Source organism: Schistocerca serialis, chromosome 5 (assembly GCF_023864345.2).
Source record: "Schistocerca serialis cubense isolate TAMUIC-IGC-003099 chromosome 5, iqSchSeri2.2, whole genome shotgun sequence".
Taxonomy (NCBI): domain Eukaryota; kingdom Metazoa; phylum Arthropoda; class Insecta; order Orthoptera; family Acrididae; genus Schistocerca; species Schistocerca serialis.
Window position 1 is genome coordinate 800922311 of NC_064642.1, and position 21942 is coordinate 800944252.

A 21942-nucleotide genomic window follows, 5' to 3' on the forward strand; every position below is an offset into this window, starting at 1 on the left:
AAATACGAAAGACACAATGCCGACTTAAGTACAAGTAGACTGAGACTTCTTTCTGTCTCTGTTTTGAGCCATCCCTGTGTCACCAGTTGTAGATTCCGATGCTTCACTTCACGTTTACTGTATCCCTTAGACCTTCACTTTGTCGTTGAAACACAGAAATTGCATCGGAAATAGATGCAAAATGCACAATGCCGACTTAAGTACAAGAAGACTAACTTTTTTAGTGTCCTTGTTTGATCTTTTCCTGTGTCACCAGTTTTAGATTGCGATGCACAACTGCAGGTATACTGTAACCCTTGGTCCTTCACATTGACAACAAACCACAGAAATTGCATCGGAATTAAATGCAAATGGCACAATGCCGACTTACGTACATGAAGACTGAGTCTTCTCACTGTCAATGTTGTGAGACATCCCTGTGAACCCATATATACTTTCCGATGCTTCACTTCAGCTTAACTGTATCCCTTGGACCTTCACTTTGACGATGAACCACAAAAATTGCATCGGAATTAAGTACAAAAGGCACAATGCAAACTTAAGTACAAGAAGACTGACTTACCGTAGTGTCTGTGTTTGAGCCTTTCTTGTGTCACCAGTTTTAGATTTCGATGCACAACTGCAGGTTTACTGTAACCCTTGGTCCTTCACATTGACAATGAAACACAGTAATTGAATCAGAATTAAATACAAAAGGCACAATGCCGACATAAGTACAAGATGATTGACTTTTCTTAGTGTCTATGTTTTGAGCATTTCCTGTGAGACCAGTTTTAGATTCCAATGCTTAACTTCAGGGGTACTGTATGCCTCGGACCTTAACTTTGACGATGAAACACAGAAATTGCATCGGAATAAAATACAAAACGCACAATGTCGACTTAAGTACGAGAAGACAGAGTCTTTTTACCGTCTATGTTTTGAGCATTTCCTGTGAGACCAATTTTAGATTCCGATGTTTCACTTCAGGTTTACCGTATCCTTTAGATCTTCACTTTGACGATGAAAAACAAAAATTGCATCGGAATTAGATACAAAAGGCACAATGCCGACTTAAGTACAAGAAGACTGAGTCTTCTTACCGTCTATGATTTCAGAATTTCCTGTGATACCAGTGTTAGATTCCGATGCTTCACTTCAGGTTTACCGTATCCTTTGTACCTTCACATTGACGATGGAACACAGAAATGGCACCTTAATTAAATACAAAGGGCACAATGCGGACTTAAGTACAAGAAGACTGAGTCTTCTCACTGTGTATGTTGTGAGCCATCCCTGTGAGACCAGTTATAGATTCCGATGCTTCACTTCAGGTATACTGTATCCCATGGGCCTTCACATTTACGATGAAACACAAAAATTACATCTGAATTAAATACAAAAGGCACAATGCCGACTTAAGTACAAGAAGACTGAGTCTGCTTACCGTTTACGTTTTTGAGCGTTTCCTGTGAAACCAGTTTTAGATTCCGATGCATCACTTCAGGTTTACTGTATCCTTTGGACCTTCATTTTGACGATGGAACGCAGAAATTGCATCGGATTTAAATACAAAATGTACAATGCCGACTTATGTACAAGAAACTGAGTCTTCTTACCGATTATGTTTTGAGCGCTTCCTGTGAAACCAGTATTAGATTCCGATGCTTCACTTCAGGTTTACAGTATCCTTTGGACCTTCACTTTGACGATGAAACTCAGAAATTGCTTCGAAATTAAAATACGAAATGCACAATGTCGACTTCAGTACAAGAAGACTGAGTCCTCTTACCGTGTATGTTTTGATCCTTTCCGGTGAAACCACTTCCTGATTCCGATGTTTCAATTTAGGTTTACTGTATCCTGTGGACTTTCACTTTACGAAGAAACACAGATATTGCATCGGAATTAAATACAATAGGCACAATGCCGACTTAAGTACAAGAAGACTGAGTCATCTTACAGTCTATGTTTTGAATCTTCCCTGTGCGACCAGTTTTAATGTCCGATGCTTCTCGTCAGGTTTACAGTATCCCTTGGACGTTCACATTGACGGTGAAACACAAAGTTGCATCGGAATTAAATACAAAAGGCACAATGCTGACTTAGGTACAAGAAGACTGAGTCTTCTCACTGTCTGTGTTGTGCGCCATCCCTGTGACACCAGTTATAGAATCCGATGCTTCATCTCAGGTTTACGGTATCCCTTGGACCTTCACTTTGACGATGAAACGCAGAAATAGCATCGGATTTAATTACAAAATGCGCAATGCCGACTTAAGTACAAGATGACTGAATCTTCTTACAGTCTATGTATTGAGCCTTCCCTGTGAGACCAGTTGTAGATTAGGATGCTTGACGTCAGGCTTACTACATCCCTTGGACCTTCACTTTGATGATGAAACACAGAAATTGCATCGGAATTTAATACAAAAAGGCACCATGCCAACTTAAGTACGAAAAGACTGACTTTTCTCAGTGTCTATGTTTTGAGCTTTTCCTGTGAGACCATTTTAGATTCCAATGCACAACTGCTGGTTTACTGTTCCCTTGGGAATTTACATTGACGACGAAACACAAAAGTTGCATCGGAAATGGATAGAAAAGGCACAATGCCGACTTAAGTACAAGAAGATTAAGTCTTCTTACTGTCTATGATTTGAGCCTTCCCTGTGAGACCTGTTTTAGAGTCCGATGCTTCACGTCAGGTTTACTGAAGCCCTTGGACCTTCACATTGACAATGAAACACAGAAATTGCATCGGAATTAAATACAAAAATCACAATGCCGACTTAAGTATAAGAAGACTGAGTCTTCTCACTGTCTATGTTGTGAGCCATCCCTGTGAGTCCAGTTGTAGATTCCGATGCTTCACTTCAGGTTTACTGTTTCCCTTGGACCTTCACTTTGACGATGAAACGCAGAAATTGCATCGGAATCAAATACAAAATGCACAATGCTGACTTATGTACAAGAATACTGAGTCTTTTTACCGTCTATGTTTTGAGCCTTTCCTGTGAAACCAGTTTTAGATTCTGATGATTCATTTCAGGTTTACAGTATCCTTTGTACCTTCACTTTGACGATGAAACACAGAAATTGCTTCGGAATTAAAATACAGAATGCACAATGTCGACTTCAGTACAAGAAGACTGAGTCTTCTTACCGTGTATGTTTTGAGCCTTTCCGCTGAAACCAGTTTTAGATTCTGATGCTTCGCTTCAGGTTTACTGTATCCTGTGGACTTTCACTTTACGTAGAAATGCAGATATCGCATCGGAATTAAATACAAAATGCACAATGCCGACTCATGTACAAGAAGACTGAGTCTGCTTACCGTCTACGTTTTGAGCCTTTCCTGTGAAACCAGTTTTAGATTCCGATGCTTCACTTCAGGTTTACTGTAGCCTTTGGACCTTCACTTTGACGATGAAACACAGAAATTGAATCGGAATTAAATACAAAAGGCACAATGCCGCCTTAAGGGGCTCCAGAAAGGCTCAAAATCATGAAAAGTTCAATTTTTACATTTTTGTGTTTTCTCAATCTGCAGACTATTAATAGACATATAATTTATTCGATTCCGAAGACTACAACTATTTTTAAATTTTTTATTGAAATGTGTTGTACATGGGCGTGACCCACTGTGGCGCTGTTAAACTGCTGTCCAATGGTGTTATTATTAACGTCCGGTTTCATCAGGTACATTTTAGTGATGTGAGATAAAGTATGTGTTGTGGCTAACCTGTGGTGGATCAATATATATCGATGGTGTGATTGTCGATTGTTTCATGTTTATTTACTCAGTCGTTATCTCGAAAATATTCGTAATTAATTCTGTTTCTTGAGTCTCAGTTTTGTTGAAGTATAATAATGAGTAAAATTAAAGTTATTAGAAATCCTCTGAAGGCTTTTAAGAAAAGGAGAAATGTTGGAAAGCCAAAGGTATGTGTTATTACTGTAAACAATAAAGACGATAACCAAGTGAGTGAACCTAACCTCTCAAGTACACCTGCCCATAGCAGTCAAAGTGGGAAAGAAAATACTTCACAGAAGAAGCTTGGTTCAATGAGTGAAAACTATGAATGTTTTATGGGCGAATCGGATGTGAATGAAATATTTGATATGTTGGTTCTCAAAGGAATGTTTTCAAACTGTGTAAGATGTATTCATTATAGTGAAGTTGGTCTGGAACTCTCCATAATAAAGCACGTAGGACTTGCTAGTGAAATACAACTGAAATGTGATAAGTGTTCATACATGACAACCTTTCGGAACAGTGTTGCAGTAACTGCAACTGAAGAAAATGGTAGCAAAATCTACGAACACAACAACGAGCGATGTTTGCTTTAGACAAGGAACGCCTTTGGGCTGCAGACAGGACTGTAAAGAGTCTAGAAATACAAGCAAGGGTAAACAGGAGGAGGAATAAGAGGACGCTGGAGGAGGAGTGTGCAGATGATGAAGATAATCCATCCTATGGACCTGGAATGCACTAAAAAGTTAATCCAACCTTTGTCGCTCGATACCCAAAACTTTTATTTTCTCATACTAATTACATGTTTTCTATGGACCTTCCAAACATATTTGTTTCAAACTTTCAGTAAATGTTACACAGTACCTTCTGCATAATCTAACACAGCCTTTTTCCAAAAAACTATATATTTTTGAATATATAAATAAAAAATTACAAAAAAATGTTGTGAATTTTCATTACAATTGAAAAAAAAATCATCTATAATAACTGAACTAAAATTTTGTAAAATCCCTGTGTTAAGTGGTAGCCCATATTCCTATAAATAATCTGTAAAATGTTCAACTTCGTACCTCAAATACTTTGTGAGGAAAGATGTAATTTAAAAGCGTTATTTTAACATTGCAGGTATAGGGCGTTCCGGAGCCCCTTAAGTACAAGAGGACTGACTTTTCGTAGTGTCTTTGTTTGAGCCTTTCCTGTGTCACGAGTTTTAGATTCCGATGCACAACTGCAGGTTTACTGTATCCCATGGACCTTCACTTTGACGATGAAACACAGTAATTGCATCGCAATTAAATACAAAAGGCGCAATGCCGACATAAGTACAAGAAGACTGACTTTTCTTAGTGTCTATGATTTGAGCTTTTCCTGTGTCACCAGTTTTAGATTCCGATGCACAACTGCAGATTTACTGTATCCCTTGGACCTTCTCATTGACGGTGAAACACAGAAATTGCACCGGAATTAAATACAAAAGGCACAATGCCGACTTAAGTACAAGAAGACTGAGTCTTCTCACTGTCTATATTGTGAGCCATCCCTGTGAGACCAGTTATAGATTCCGATGCTTCACTTTAGGTTTACCGTATCCTTTGGACCTTCACTTTGACGATGAAACACAGAAATTGCATCGGAATTAATTACAAAATGCACATTGCTGACTTAAGTACAAGAAGACTGAATTTTCTTACAGTCATTTTATTCAGCCTTCCCTGTGAGACCAGTTGTAGATTAGGATGCTTGACGTCAGGTTTACTATATCCCTTGGACCTTCACATTGACTATGAAACACAAAATTGCATCGTAATTAAGTACAAAAGGCAAAATGCCGGCTTATGTACACGAAGATGAAGTCTTCTCACTGTCTATGCTTTGAGACTTTCCTGTGTCACCAGTTTTACATTTAGATCCTTCACCTCACGTTTACACTATCCCTTGGACCTTCACTTTGACGATGAACCACGAAAATTGCATCGGAATTAAATACAAAAGGCACAATGCCGACTTAAGTACAAGAAGACTGACTTTTCTTAGTGTCTATGATTGAGCCTTTCCTGTGTCACCAGTTTTAGATTCCGATGCACAACTGAACGTTTACTGTATCCCTTGGACGATCACTTTGACGATGAAAGACAGTAATTGCATCGTAATTAAATACAAAAATCACAATGCCGACTTAAGTACAAGAAGAGTGACTTGTCTTAGTGTCTATTTTTTGAGCTTTTCCTGTGTCACCAAATTTATATTCCGATTCACAACTGCAGATTTACTGTATCCCTTGGACCCTCTCATTGACGATGAAACACAGAAATTGCATCGGAATTAAACACAAAAGGCACAATGCCCCCTTAAGTACAAGAAGACTGAGTCTTCTTACAGTCTATGATTTGAACCTTCCCTGTGCGACCAGTTTTAAATTGCGATGCTTCTCGTCAGGTTTACTGTATCCCTTGGACCTTCACTTTGACAATGAAACACAGAAATTGCTTCGGAATTAAATACAAAAGACACAACGCCGACTTAAGTAAAAGAAGACTGAGTCTTCTCACTGTCTATGTTGTGAGCCATCCCTGTTAGACCAGTTGTAGATTAGGATGCTTGACGTCAGGTTTACTATATCCCTTGGACCTTCACATTGACGATTAAACACAGAAATTGCATCGGAATTAAATACAGAAGGCAGAATGCCGACGTAAGTACAAGAAGACTGACTTTTCTCAGTGTCTATGTTTTGAGCTTTTCCTGTGAGACCAGTTTTAGATTGCGATGTTTCACTTCAGGTTTACTGTATCCCTTGGACCTTCGCTTTGACTATGAAACACAGAAATTGCATCGGAATAAAATACAAAAGGCACAAAGCCGACTTAAATACAGGAAGACTGAGTCTTCTTACCGTCTATGTTTTGAGCATTTCCTGTGAGACCAGTGTTAGATTCCGATGCTTCACTTCAGGTTTACCGTATCCTTTGTACCTTCACTTTGACGATGAAACACAAAAATTGCGTCGGAATTAAATACGAAAGGCACCAAGCCACTTAAATACAAGTAGACTGACTCTTCTTACAGTCTATGTATTGAGCCTTCCCTGTGAGAACAGTTCTAGATTCCGATGTTAGACGTCAGGCTTACTACATCCCTTGGACCTTCAAATTGACGATGAAACACAGAAATTGCATCGGAAGTGAATACAAAAGACAGAATGCCGACTTGAGTACAAGAAGACTGACTTTTCTTAGTGTCTATGATTTGAGCCTTTCCTGTGTCACCAGTTTTAGATTCCGATGCACAACTGAACGTTTACTGTATCAATTGGACCATCACTTTGACGATGAAACACAGTAATTGCCTCGTAATTAAATACAAAAATCACAATGCCGAATTAAGTACAAGAAGACTGACTTTTCTTGGTGTCTATGTTTTGGGCTTTTCCTGTGTGACCAGCTTTAGATTCCGAGCACAACTGCAGATTTACTGTATCCCTTGGACCTTAACATTGACAATGAAACACAGAAATTGCAACTTAATTAAATACAGAAGGCACAATGCGGACTTCAGTACTTGAAGACCGAGTCTGCTTACCGTTTACGTTTTGCGCCTTTCCTGTGAAACCAGTTTTACATTCCGATGCTTCACTTCAGGTTTACTATATGCTTTGGACCTTCATTTTGACGATGGAACACAGATATTGGACCGGACCTAAATTCAAAATGCACAATGCCGACTTAAGTAAAAGAAGACTGATTTGTCTTAGTGTCTATTTATGAGCTTTTCCTGTGTCACCAAATTTATATTCCGATTCACAACTGCAGATTTACTGTATCCCTTGGACCCTCTCATTGACGATGAAACACAAAAATGGCATCGGAATTAAATACAAAAGACACAATGCCCCCTTAAGTACATGAAGACTGAGTCTTCTTACAGTCAATGATTTGAACCTTCCCTGTGCGACCAGTTTCAGATTCCGAGCACAACTGCAGATTTACTGTATCCCTTGGTCCTTCGCATTGACAATGAAACTTAGAAATTGCATCGGAATTAAATACAACAGGCACAATGGCGACTTAAGTACAAGAAGACTGAGTCTTCCCACTGTCTATGTTGTGAGCCATCTCTGTGAGACCAGTTATAGATTCTGATGCTTCCCATCAGGTTTAATGTATTTCTTGGACCTTCAGTTTGACGATGAACCACAAAAATTGCATCGGAATTAAATAAAAAATTCACAATGCCGACTTCAGTACACGAAGACTGAGTCTTCTAATCGTCTATGTTTTGAGCCTTTCCTGTCAAACCAGTTTTAGATTCCGATGCTTCGTTTCAGGTTTACTGTATCCCTTGGACCTTCACAATGGTGATGAAATACAGTAATTGCATTGGAATTAAATACAAAAGGTACAATGCAGACTTAAGTACAAGAAGACTGACGTTTCTCAGGGTGTATGTTTGAGTTTTTCCTGTGTCACCAGTTTCAGATTCCGATGCAAAACTGCAGATTTACTGTATCCCTTGGAACTTCACATTGACAATGAAACACAGAAATTGCCTCGGAATTAAATACAAATGGCACAATGCCGACTCAAGTACAAGAAAACTAAGTCTTCTTACTGTCTATGTTTTGAAACCTCCCTGTGCGACCTGTTTTAAATTCGGATGCTTCTCGTGAGGATTACTGTATCCCTTGGACGTTTACATTGACGATGAAACACAGAAATTGAAACAGAATTAAATACAGAAAGCACAATGCCGACCTAAGTACAAGAAGACTGAGTCATCTTACCGTCTATGCTTTGAGCCTTTCCTGTGAAATCAGTTTTAGATTCCGATGCTTCACTTCAGGTTTACTGTATCCCTTGGACCTTTCTCATTGACGATGAAACACAGAAATTGCATCGGAATTAAATACAAAAGGCACAATGCCCCCTTATGTACAAGAAGACTGAATCATATTACCGTCTATGTTTTGAGCCTTTCCTGTGAAATCAGTTTTAGATTCCGATGCTTCACTTCAGGTTTACTGTATCCGTTGGACCTTCTCATTGACGATGACACACAGAAATTGCATCGGAATTAAATACGAAAGGCATAATGCCGACTTAAGTACAAGAAGACCGACTTTTCGTAGTGTCTATTTTTTTGAGCTTTTCCTGTGTCACTAGTTTTAAATTCCGATGCACAACTGCAGATTTACTGTATCCGTCGGACCTTCTCATTGACGATGAAACACAGAAATTGCATCGGAATTATATGCAAAAGGCACAATGCCGACTTAAGTTCTAGAAGACTGACTTTTCTTAGGATCTGTTATTTTAGCATTTCCTGTTTAATATATTTTGTGTGGAATCTAAAATTTAAAAACCTCTCTCACACCGGCCTGATTTAGCTTCACTGATCAGGATAGTAGAAACATGCCTATGTTAAGTGAATTTTCATTCACAAGGCAGGCCTATCACTTTCACACAGTTCAATACTGTTCTGTCCTGATTAAATTGAGCTCAACGTAAATTCCTTAAGGCAGTGAAGCCCTTTCGAAGTCTCGGTGTGAGAAATATTTTTATGTTTTAGATTCCACACAAAAAATATATTAGATTTGCCTCATAGCAAAAAAAAAAAGGCTTTTCTAACTTCTTAAAATTTATAGGAACGTATGTTTCACAAATTCTAACGAGTTAGCTAAGCCAATAGTTAGCTCGCAAGGTGGATGCATATCAACTTTGCTCGCTGCGAGGGGCGATGTAATGTCTCTTGCAGCGGTCTCTCCGCGATATTTTCAGAAATTTTATAAATTATATAACTCAGTACATATCTCGAAATATCTCTTCTTATCTTACCGATTAGCAATGCAAAGTAGTTTCAAGCCCAATTATTCCTTGGAGCGTCCATTTACTCCATGGAATAGCTTCTCTGCTATCTATGTTTTCTCTTAGGGAAGAGAATAGAGGACTTCTTGCCGATTAGTCGTGAAAGGAGGATGTATATGTATGTATTGTTGGGCTAGTCGCCATCTTGATGAGATTCTGAGTGAGAAGAAATTTAAACATGAACTAAACTAAAGTAAGTGTGTTCGCGTATTATTTAACTAATTATTATTGACAGTGTCTGCATACTACGCTGTGTTGCACGGGGTCAGTGGGGAACGTCTGATTTACACTGGACGAACCTGCCGTTTTCTATGCTCAAGATATCCAGTTACTTCAAATAAATAGGCTAACACGGTCTTACCAGCAGATCTCCGGTCTTCCCCATGTGATCACCGAAAGTTAATAATTATTACAAATGTTTGCAGGAGATCGACTGACAATTTTCATCGCACCGAGTCTTCGAAATGGCTTCACTGCCTTATGGAATTTAAGTTAAGCTCAATTTAATCAGGATAGAACAGTATTGAACTGTGTGAATGTGATAAGTCTGCTTTGTCAATGAAAATTCCCTTAATATACGCATGTTTTTACTATCCTGATCAGTGAAGCTAAATCAGGCCGGTGTGAGAGAGGTTTTTTAAAATTTAGATCCCACACAAAATATATTAAATTTGTTTTTTTACAACACTGACATCTGACCACCGAGATGCTACGCTGCTAATAGTACAGGTGGTGCCACTGACGAAACACATACAGCACTGCTGACCACTTTGGCAGAGTACGTAGGTAGGAACAGAGTATTAGGGTGTTAAAAAAAATAAATAAGTATAGTGCGAAAAACAGTATGCCTCAGCTACTGTGATAGGTTAATTGACAGCATGCCAAGCATCTGTGATAGTTTAATGAACAGTAAGCGATTGCTTCTGTGATAGTATAGGAATATTTAGAAAAGTAAGTGGAACTGTAGCTACTGCTGCTGTGAAGACTTACGGATTATCTGTCTACACGATGATCACCAAAGAAGCTTGTGCATGTGAAATAATATACATTCAGGGAGTGTTAATCTCCAGTGAGAATAAGTTTACTGAAACTATATGATCGAATACGGTGCTTGCGTGTGAAGTTAGTGTTTGTAAACTGACAGTCCACAGGAGAACAAATGAACCGCGTTAGGAAATTAGAATGGATTGCTACTGTCCACAGATATAAAGACTCGCTGTTTTTTTTTTTTTTTTTTTTTTTTTGGCGCGAGCTAAATATTCTATTCAAGAGAATTTAAGTAACCAGCTTGGTGTGTGTCTATAAAGTTAGAGTTAATAAGAAAGTTCTTCACTGAATTTGTAATACTGTGTCATTTTCCAGTTGGATTTGTTTATTGTTATATTGCATTCATATATGTTCATGAGAAAATGCGGCATTTGGAGTATAAAAGAGAAAAATTTTATCGTCAATAACAAAGATTAATTTCAGCTGGAGAGATCATGCAGCAAGACTTAATTAAACGTTCTCTTTCAGCAAAATTTCAATTTAAACATGTATGACTAAGATATAATTTTTTTTGGAAATTGTCTCAAATAATAAAGATTTTAATATTCTGACATGCTATCCACATTCGTACACGAAACCAAATTAGGAAAGATTCAGATTTACTTCCACCTGGAAAAGCCAACGAAAAAAAATTAAATAAATAAATAATTAAAACCAGGATTAGAACCTTTTGGCTTACTCAAGAAGATGGATGAAATCATCCATGTTTTCAAAAATTGTTTTCCGAACTGGAGTTGTGATATTGTGCAACCACAGTATCAGTTAAGACACCTAGGTGTGGAAAGTATAAGGCGAATGGATTTTCCCATTCCTCAGATGGAAGATTGGATGGATCAGGTCCATATTTGAGTTCAAAATGAATCTGGAAAATTTCGACCAACCATTCTCTTCCAGGAATCTTTAATAGTTAACCATTCCATAGACGGATTTCGATTGTTTCATGCCACAATCCTGAGTGCCTGTTCCTGAGGTTCCTTCTGGTCTCTCAAATCCCTTACGTCTCCTGTCCGGTACGCCAATGCGACGACTGTCCTCCGTGCCGTGTCCCATGTTCCTGTTCTATCAGTTTCACCGCAGTTCAGCAAAACATCGATGAAGAAAATATTTCAGAAGATTGTAAAAAAAATTTGCATGTGTAAAGTTTTTTTTTTTTTGGCTATGAGGCAGATTTTATCTTTCCTATGAATTCTAGATAACTCTCAAATTTCTAAATTTTTCTCTCTTTCCTATCATCTGTGATACCTAGTTGGGGTCTAAGCCTCCAGGTTTTACGGGGTTACCCTGTGAAGGCCAGTTCCTGAATAGGTAGACCTGATTAACAACTATGTAAGTCCATCTTCCCTGGTTGTGTACGTGAGATGCGGGTCCGACCCAGTACACGTGAAAGCAAAAACTAGGTATCTAATAACGAAGATAATTAAATACAAAAGGCACAATGCCGACTTAAGTACAAGAAGACTGTGTCCTCTTACTGACTATGATTTCAGCCTTTCCTGTGAGACCAGTTTTAGATTCCGATGCTTCACATCAGGTTTACTGTATCCCTTGGACCTTCAGAGTGACGATGAAACACAGAAATTGCTTCGGAATTAAATACTTAGGGCACAATGCCGACTGAAGTACTAGAAGACTGAGTCTTCTTACTGTGTACGTTTTGAGCCATTCCTGTGAGACCAATTTTAGATTTCGATGCGTCACTTCAGGTTTGCTGTATCCCTTGAACTTTCACTTTAACGAAGAAGCACTGAAAGTGCATCGGAATTATATACAAAATTCACAATGCTGACTTAAGTACGAGAAGACTGACTTTTCTTAGTGTCTATGTTTCGAGCCTTTCCTGTGTCACCAGTTATAGATTCCGATGCACAACTGCAGGTTTACTGTATCCCATGGAGCTTCAGACTGACGATGAAACACACAAATTGCATAGGAATTAAATACAAAAGGCACAATGCCGACGGAGCGAGGTGGCGAAGTGGTTAGCACACTGGACTCGCATTCGGGAGGACGACGGTTCAATTCCGTCTCCAGCCATCCTGATTTGGGTTTTCCGTGATTTCCCTAAATCGCTTCAGGCAAATGCCGGGATGGTTCCTTTGAAAGGGCACGGCCGATTTCTTTCCCAATCCTTCCCTAACCCGAGCATGATCTCCGTCTCTAATGACCTCGTTGTCGACGGGCCGTTAAACACTAACCACCACCACCACAATGCCGACTTAAGTACAAGAAGACTGGGTCTTCTTACTGTCTATGTTTTGAGCCTTTCCTGTGAGACCAGTTTTAGATTCCGATGCTTCACTTCAGGTTTAATGTATCCCTTGGACCTTCACATTGACGATGAAGCACCAAAATTGCATAGAAGTTAAATACAAAAGGCACAATGCCGACTTAAGTACAAGAATACTGACTTTTCTTAGTGTCTATGTATTGAGCCTTTCCTGTATCACCAGTTTTAGATTCCGATGCACAACTGCAAATTTACTCCATCCCTTGGACCTTCACATTGACGATGAAACACAGAAATTGTATCGGAATTAAATACAAAGGGCACGATGCCGACTTTAGACTGACTGTTCTTAGTGTCTATGTCTCGAGCCGATCATGTGTCACCAGCTTTAGATTCCGATGCAGAACTGCAGGTTTAGTGTATTCCTTTGACCTTCACATTGACGATGAAACACAGAAATTTCATCGGAATTGAATACCAAAGGCACAATGCCGACTTCAGTAGAAGAAGATTAAGTTTTCTTGCTGTCTTTGATTTGAGCCTTCCCTGTGAGACCAGTTTTAGATCCCGATGCTTCACGTAAGATTTCCTGTATCCCTTGGACCTTCACATTGAAGATGAAACACTGAAAATGCATCGAAAATAAATACAAAAGGCACAATGCCGACTTGAGTGCAAGAGGACTGAGTATTCTTACCGTCTATGCTTTGAGCCCCTCCTGTGAGACCAGTTTGACATTCCGATGCTTCACTTCAGGTTTACTGTAGCCCTTGGACCTTCACATTGGCGATGAGACACAGAAATTGTATCGGAATTAAATACAAAAGGCACAAAGCCGACTTAAGTACAAGATGACTGACATATCTTAGTGTCTATGTTGCGGGCCTCTCCTGTGTCACCAGTTTTAGAATCCGATACTGAACTGCAGGTTTACTGTCTCGCTTCGACCTCCACATTGACTACGAAACACAGAAATTGCATAGGAATTAAATACAAAAGGCACAATGCCGACTGAAGTACAAGAAGACTGACTCTTGTTAGTGTCTATGTTATGAGCCTTTCCTGTCTCACCAGTTTTAGATTCCGATGCACATTTGCAGATTTACTTTGTCCCTTGGTACTTCACATTGACGATGAAACACAAAAATTGCACTCGAATTATATACGAAGGGCACAATTCCGACTTAAGTATAAGAAGACTGATTTTTCTTGCTGTCTATGTTTTGAGAATTACCTGTGAGACCAGTTTTAGATTCCGATGCTTCACGTTATGTTTACGGTATACCTTAGACCTTCACACTGGCGATGAAACACAGAAATTGCATCGGAATTAAATACAAAACGCACAATGCCGACTGAAGAACAAGAAGACTGAGTCTTCTTTCTGTCTATTTTTTGAGCCTTTCCTGTGTCACCAGTGTTACATTCCGATGCACAACTGCAGGATTACTGGATCCCTTAGACCTCCACTTTGACGATGATACACCGAAATTGTATCGGAATTAAATACAAAATGCACGATGCCGACTTAAGTCGGACTTTTCTTAGTTTCTATGTTTCGAGCCGTTCCTGTGTCACCAGTTTTAGACTCCGATGCACAACTTATGGTTTACTGTATCCCTTGGACCGCCACATTGACGTTGAAACACAGAAATTGCATCAGAATTGAATACAAAAGTCACAATGCCGACTTAAGTAGAAGAAGACTGAGTTTTCTTGCTCCCTATGTTTGAGCCTTTCCTGTGTCACCAGTTTTAGATTCCGATGCACGACTGCAGGTTTACTGTATCCCTTGGACCTTCACTTTGACGATGAAACACAGTGATTGCATCGGAATTAAATACAAAAGGCATATTGCAGACTTAAGTACAAGAAGACTGACTTATCTTAGTGTGTATGTTTGGAGTCTCTACTATGAGACCAGTTTTCGATTCCGATGTTCACTTCAGATTTGCTGTATCCCTTGGACCTTCACTTTGACGATGAACCACACAAATTGCATCGGAATTATATACAAAATGCACAATGCCGACCTAAGTACAAGAAGACTGAGTTCTCTTACCGTCTATGTTTTGAGTCTTTTCTGTGAGACCAGTTATAGCTTCCGATGCTTCACTTTAGGTGTACCGTATCCCTTGAACCATCACATTGACTTTGAAACACAGAAATTGCGTCGCAATAAACATAAAGATCACAATACCGATTTAAGTACATGATGACTTACTTTTCTTAGTGTCTATGTTTCGAGCTTTTCCTGTGATACCAGTTTCAGATTCCGATGCACAACTGCAGGTTTACTGTATCCCTTGAACCTTCACTTTGACGATAAACACTGAAATTTCATCGGAATTGAATACAAAAGACACAATGCCGACTTAAGTACAAGAGGACTGACACTGTAACTCTCTATGATGTGAATCTCTCCTGTGAGTCCAGTTTTAGATTCCGATGCTTCACTTCAGGTTTACTGTATCCCTTGGACCTTCTTATAGACGATGAAACACCGAAATTGCATCCAAGTTTAATATAAAAGGCACAATGACGACTTAAGTACAAGGGGACTGACACTCTCACTTTCTATGATTTGAACTTCTCCTGTGAGTCCAGTTTTAGATTCCGATGCTTCACTTCAGCTTTACTGTATTCCTTGGACCTTCATATTGACGATGAAACACAGGAATTGCATCCGAATTTAATACAGAAGCACAATGCCGACTTAAGTACAAGAGGACTGACACTCTCACTTTCTATGATTTGAACCTCTCCTGTGAGTCCAGTTTTAGATTCCGATGCTTCACTTCAGGTTTACTGTATCCCTTCTACCTTCTTATTGACGATGAAACACAGAATTTGCATCGGAATTAAATACAAAATGCAAAATGCCGACTTAAGTACAAGAAGACTGACATTTGTTAGTGTCTATATTTCGGGCCTTTCATGTGTCACCAGATTTAGAAGCCGATACAGAACTGCATGTTTACTGTATCCCCTGGACCTTCACTTTGACGATGAAACACAGAAATTGCATCGGACTTAAATACAAAAGGCACAATGCTGACTTAAGTAAAAGAAGACCGGGTCTTCATACCGTCTATGTTTGAGCCTTTCCTGTGAGACCAGTTTTAGATTCCGATGCTTCACTTCAGGTTTACTGTATCCCTTGGACCTTCACTTTGACAATGAAACACAAAAATTGAATCGGAAAGAAACATAAAAGGCGCAATTCCGACTTAAGTACAAGAAGACAGACTTTTCTTAGTGTCTATATTTTGAGCCTTACCTGTGAGACAAGTTGTAGTTTCCAATGCTTCACTTCAGGTTTACTGTATCCCTTCGACCTTCACATTGACGATGAAACACAGAAATTGCATCGGAACTAAATACAAAATGCACAATGCCGACTTAAGTACTAGAAGACTGAGTCTTCTTACCGTCTTTGTTTTGAGCCTCTGCTGTGGGACCAGTTTTAGATTCCGATGCTTCACTTCAGGTTTCCGTATCCCTTGCACCTTCACACTGACGATGAACCACAGAAATTGCTTGAGAATTAAATACAAAAGGCACAATGCCACCTTAAGTACAAGAAAGCTGACTTTTCTTAGTGTCTATGTTTCGAGCCTTTCCTGTGAGACCAGTTTTAGATTCCGATGCTTCACTTCAGGATTACTGTATCCCTTGGACCTTCACAGTGACGATGAAACACAGAAATTGCATCAGAATTCAATACAAAAGGCACAATGCCGGCTTAAGTACTAGAAGACGGATTCTTCTTATAGTCTATATTTTGAGCCTTTCCTGTGAGACCGGTTTCAGATTCCGATGCTTCACTTCAGGTTTACTGTATTCCTTGGACCTTCACCTTGTCGATGAAACACAAAAAATGCACCGGAATTAAGTTTAAGAGGCACAATGTCGACTTAAGTACAAGAAGACTGAGTCTTCTTACTGTCTATGTTTTGACTCTTTCCTGTATCACCAGTTTTTGAATCCGATGCTTCACTTCAGGTTTACTGTATCCCTTGGACCTTCACTTTGACGATCAAACACAAAAATTGCATCGGAATTAAATACAAAAGGCACAATGCCGACCTAAGTGCAAGAAGACTGACTTGTTTAGTGTCTATGTTTTGAGCCTTTCCTGTATCACCAGTATTAGATTCCGATGCACAACTGCCAATTTACTGTACTCCTTGGACCTTCACATTGACGATGAAACACAGTAATTGCATCGGATTTAAATGCAAAATTCACAATGCCGACTTAAGTACAAGAAGACTGAGTCTTCTTACTGCCTATGATTTGAGCCTTCCCTTTGAGACCAGTTTTAGATTCCGATGCTTCACGTCGGGTTTACTGTATTCCTTGGACCATCACGTTGACGATGAAACACTGAAATTGCATCGGAATTAAATACAAGAATCACAAAGCCGACATAAGTGCAAAAAGACTGAGTCTTCATACTGTCTATGTTTTGAGCTTTATGTGTGTCACCAGCTTTAGATTCCGATGCTTCACTTCAGGTTTACTGCAACCCTTAAACCTTCACATTGGCGATGAAACACAGAAATTGCATCAGAATTAAATTCATAAGGCACAATGCCGACTTAAGTACAAGAAGTCTGACTTTTCTTTGTGTCTGTGTTTGAGCCTTTCATCTGACATCAGTATTAGATTCCGATGCAGAACTGCTGGTTTACTGCATCACTTGGACATTTACATTGATGATGAAACACAGAAATTGCAATGGATTTAAATACAAAGGGCACAATGCTGACTTAAGTAGATGAAGACTGAGATTTCTTGTTGTCTATGTTTGAGCCTTCCCTGTGAAACCAGTTTTAGATTCCGATACTTCACGTCAGGTTTACTGTATCCCTTGGACCTTCACTTTGACGATGAAACACAAAAATTGCATCGGAATTAAATACAAAAATCACAATGCCGCCTTAAGTACAAGAAGTCTGACTTTTCTTTGTGTCTGTGTTTGAGCCTTTCATCTGACACCAGTATTAGATTCCGATGCAGAAGTGCTGGTTTACTGCATCACTTGGACATTTTCATTGACGATGAAACACAGAAATTGCAATGGAATTAAATACAAAGGGCACAATGCTGACTTAAGTAGATGAAGACTGAGTTTTCTTGTTGTCTATGATTGAGCCTTCCCTGTGAAACCAGTTTTAGATTCCGATGCTTCACTTCAGGTTTACTGTATCCCTTGGACGTTCACTTTGACGATGAAACATAGAAATTGCATCGGAATTAAATACCTAAGGCACAATGCCGACTTAAGTGCAAGAAGACTGAGTGTCCGTATGGTCTATGTTTTGAGCCTTTTCTGTGACACCAGCTTTAGATTCCAATGCTTCACTTCAGGTTTACTGTATCCCTTGGACCTTCACATTGACAATGAAACACAGTAATTGCATCGGAATTAAAAGCAAAATCCACTATGCGGATTAAGTACAAGAAGAGTGAGTCTTCTAACTGTCTATGTTTTGGCCTTTCCTGAGAGGCCAGTTTTAGATCTCGATTCCACGCTTCAGGTTTACTGAATCCCTTTGACATTCATTTTGACAATGGAACACAAAAATTTCATCGCAATGAAATGCAAAAAGCACAAGGCCGCATTAAGTGTAAGATGATTGAGTTTGCTTAGTGTCTATGTTTGAGCCTCTCCTGTGATACCAGTTTTAGATTCCGGTGCACGATTGCAGGTTTACTGTATCCATTGTACCTTCACTTTGACGATGAAACACAGTAATTGCATCGGAATTAAATGCAATGAGCACAATGCCGGCTTATGTACAAGAAGACTGACTTTTATTAGTGTCTATGTTTTGAGCCTTGCCTATGAGTAAAGTTTTACATTCCGATGCTTAACATCAGGTTTACTGTATCCCTTGGACCTTCACTTTGACGATGAAACACAAAAATTTCATCGGAATTAAATAAAAAATGCACAATGCCGACTTAAGTACAAGAAGACTGACATTTCTCAGTGTCTATGTTTAAAGCCGCTCCTTTGTCACCAGTTTTATATTTCGATGCACAACTGCTGGTTTACTGTATCCCTTGGACCTTCTCATTTACGATGAAACACAGTAATTGCATCGGAATTAAATTCAAAAGGCACAATGCCGAATTAGTGCTAGAAGACTGACTTTTCTTGGTGTCTAAGCTTTGAGCCTTTCCTGTGAGACCAGTTTTAGATTCCGATGCTTCTATTCAGGTTTACTGTATCCCTTGGACCTTCACATTGACGATGAAACGCAGAAATTGCATCGGAATTAAATTCAAAAGGCACAATGCCGACTTAATTACAAGAGGACTGACACTCTAACTCTCTATGATTTGAACCTCTCCAGTGAGTCCAGTTTTAGATTCCGATGCTTCACTTCAGGTTTACTGTATACCTTGCACCTTCTTATTGGCGATGAAACATAGCAATTGCATCGGAATTAAATCCAAAAGGCACAATGCTGACTTAAGTACAAGAGGACTGACACACTCTATCTTTCTATGATTAGAACCTCTCCTGTGAGTCCAGTTTTAGATTCCGATGCTTCACTTCAGGTTTACTGTATCCCTTGGACTTTCTTATTGACGATGAAACACAGAAATTGCATCCGAATTTAATACAAAAGGCACACTGCCGACTTAAGTACAAGAGGACTGACACTCTAACTTTCTATGATTTGAACCTCTTCTGTGTGTCCAGTTTTAGACTCCAATGCTTCACTTTAGGAGTACTATATACCTTACACCTTCTTATTGACGATGAAACACAGAAATTGCATCGGAATTAAAATCAAACGGCATAATGAAGACTTCAGTACAAGAGGACTGACACTCTATCTTTCTATGATTAGAACCTCTCCTGTGAGTCCAGTTTTAAGATTCCGGTGCTTCACTTCAGGTTTACTGTATCCCTTGGACCTTCTTATTGATGATGAAGGACAGAAATAGCATCCGAATTTAATACAAAAGGCACAATGCTGACTTTGTAAAAGAGGACTGACACTCTCACTATCTATGATTTGAACCGCTCCTGTGACACCAGTTTTAGATTCCGATGCTTCACTTCAGGTTTACTGAATACCTTGCACCTTCATATTGACGATGACACACAGAAATTGCATCCAAATTTAATACAAAAGGCACAATGCCGACTTAAGTACAAGAGGACTGACACTCTCACTTTCTATGATTTGAACCTCTCCTGTGAGTCCCGTTTTAGATTCCGATGCTTCACTTCAGGTTTACTGTATCGCTTGGACCTTCTAATTGACGAAGAAACACATAAATTGTATCCGAATTTAATACAAAAGGCACAATGCCGACTTAAGTTCAAGAGGACTGACACTCTAACTATCTATGATTTGAACCTCTCCTGTGAGACCAGTTTTAGATTCCGAAGCTTCACTTCAGGTTTACTGTTTCCCTTGCACCTTCTTATTGACGATGAAACACAGAAATTGCATCGGAATTAAATTCAAAAGGCACAATGCCGACTAAAGTACAAGAGGACTGACACTCTCTAATTTTCTATGATTAGAACCTCTCCTGTGAGTCAAGTTTTAGATTCCGATGCTTCACTTCAGGTTTACTGTTTCCCTTGGATCTTCTTATTGACGATGAAACACAGAAATTGCATCCAAATTTAATACAAAAGGCATAATGCCGACTTAAGTACAAGAGGACTGACACTCTATCTTTCTATGATTTGAACCTCTAGTGTGAGTCCAGTTTTAGATTCCAATGCTTCACTTCAGGTTTACTTTATACCTTGCACCTTGCTATTGACGATGAAACACAGAAATGGCATCGGAATTAAATTCAAAAGTCATAATGCCGGCTTAAGTCCAAGAGGACTGAAACTCTAACTTAATATGATTTGAACCTCTCCTGTGAGTCCAGTTATAGATTCCGATGCTTCACTTCAGGTTTACTGTATCCCTTGGACCTTCTTATTGACGATGAAAAACAGAAATTGCATACGAATTTATTACAAAAGGCACAATGCCGGCTTAAGTGCAAGAGAACTGACACTCTAAATTTCAATGATTTGAACTTCTCCTGTGAGTCCAGTTTTAGATTCCGATGCTTCACTACAGGTTTACTGTATCCCTTGGACCTTCTAATTGACGATGAAACACAGAAAATGCATCCGAATTTGGTACAAAAGGCACATTGCTGACTTAAGTACAAGAGGACTGACACTCTCCCTTTCCGTGATTTGAACCGCTCCTGTGAGTCCAGTTTCAGATTCCGATGCTTCACGTCAGGTCTACTGCAGCATCCCTTGGACCTTCTTATTGATGATGAAAGACAGAAATTGCATCCGAATTAAATACAAAAGGCAAAATGCTGACTTACGTAAAAGAGGACTGACACTCTCACTTTCTATGATTTAAACCGCTACTGTGACTCCAGTTTTAGATTCCGATGCTTCACTTCAGGTTTACTGTATACCTTGCACGTTCTTATTGACGATGAAACACAGAAATTGCATCGGAATTAAATTCAAAAGGCACAATGCCGACTTAAGAACAAGAGAACTGACACTCTCTGTCTTTCTATGATTAGAACCTCTCCTGTGAGTCCAATTTTAGATTCCGATGCTTCACTTCAGGTTTACTGTATGCCTTGGACTTTCTTATTGACGATGAAACGCAGAAATTGCATCCGAATTTAATACAAAAGGCACAATGCTGGCTTAAGTACAAGAGGATTGACACTCTAAAATTCAATGATTTGAACCTCTCCTGTCAGTCCAGTTTTAGATTCTGATGCTTCACTTCTGGGTTACTGTATCCCTTGGACCTTCTTATTGACGATGAAACACAGAAATTGCATCCGAATTTAATACAAATGGCACAATGCCGACTTACGTACAAGAGGACTGACACACTCACTTTCTATGATTTGAACCTCTCCTGTGAGTCCAGTTTTACATTCCGAGTGTTCACTTCAGGTTTACTGTATACCTCGGATCTTCTTATTGACAATGAAAAACAAAAATTGCATCGGAATTAAATTCAAAAGGCACAATGCCGACTTAAGTACAA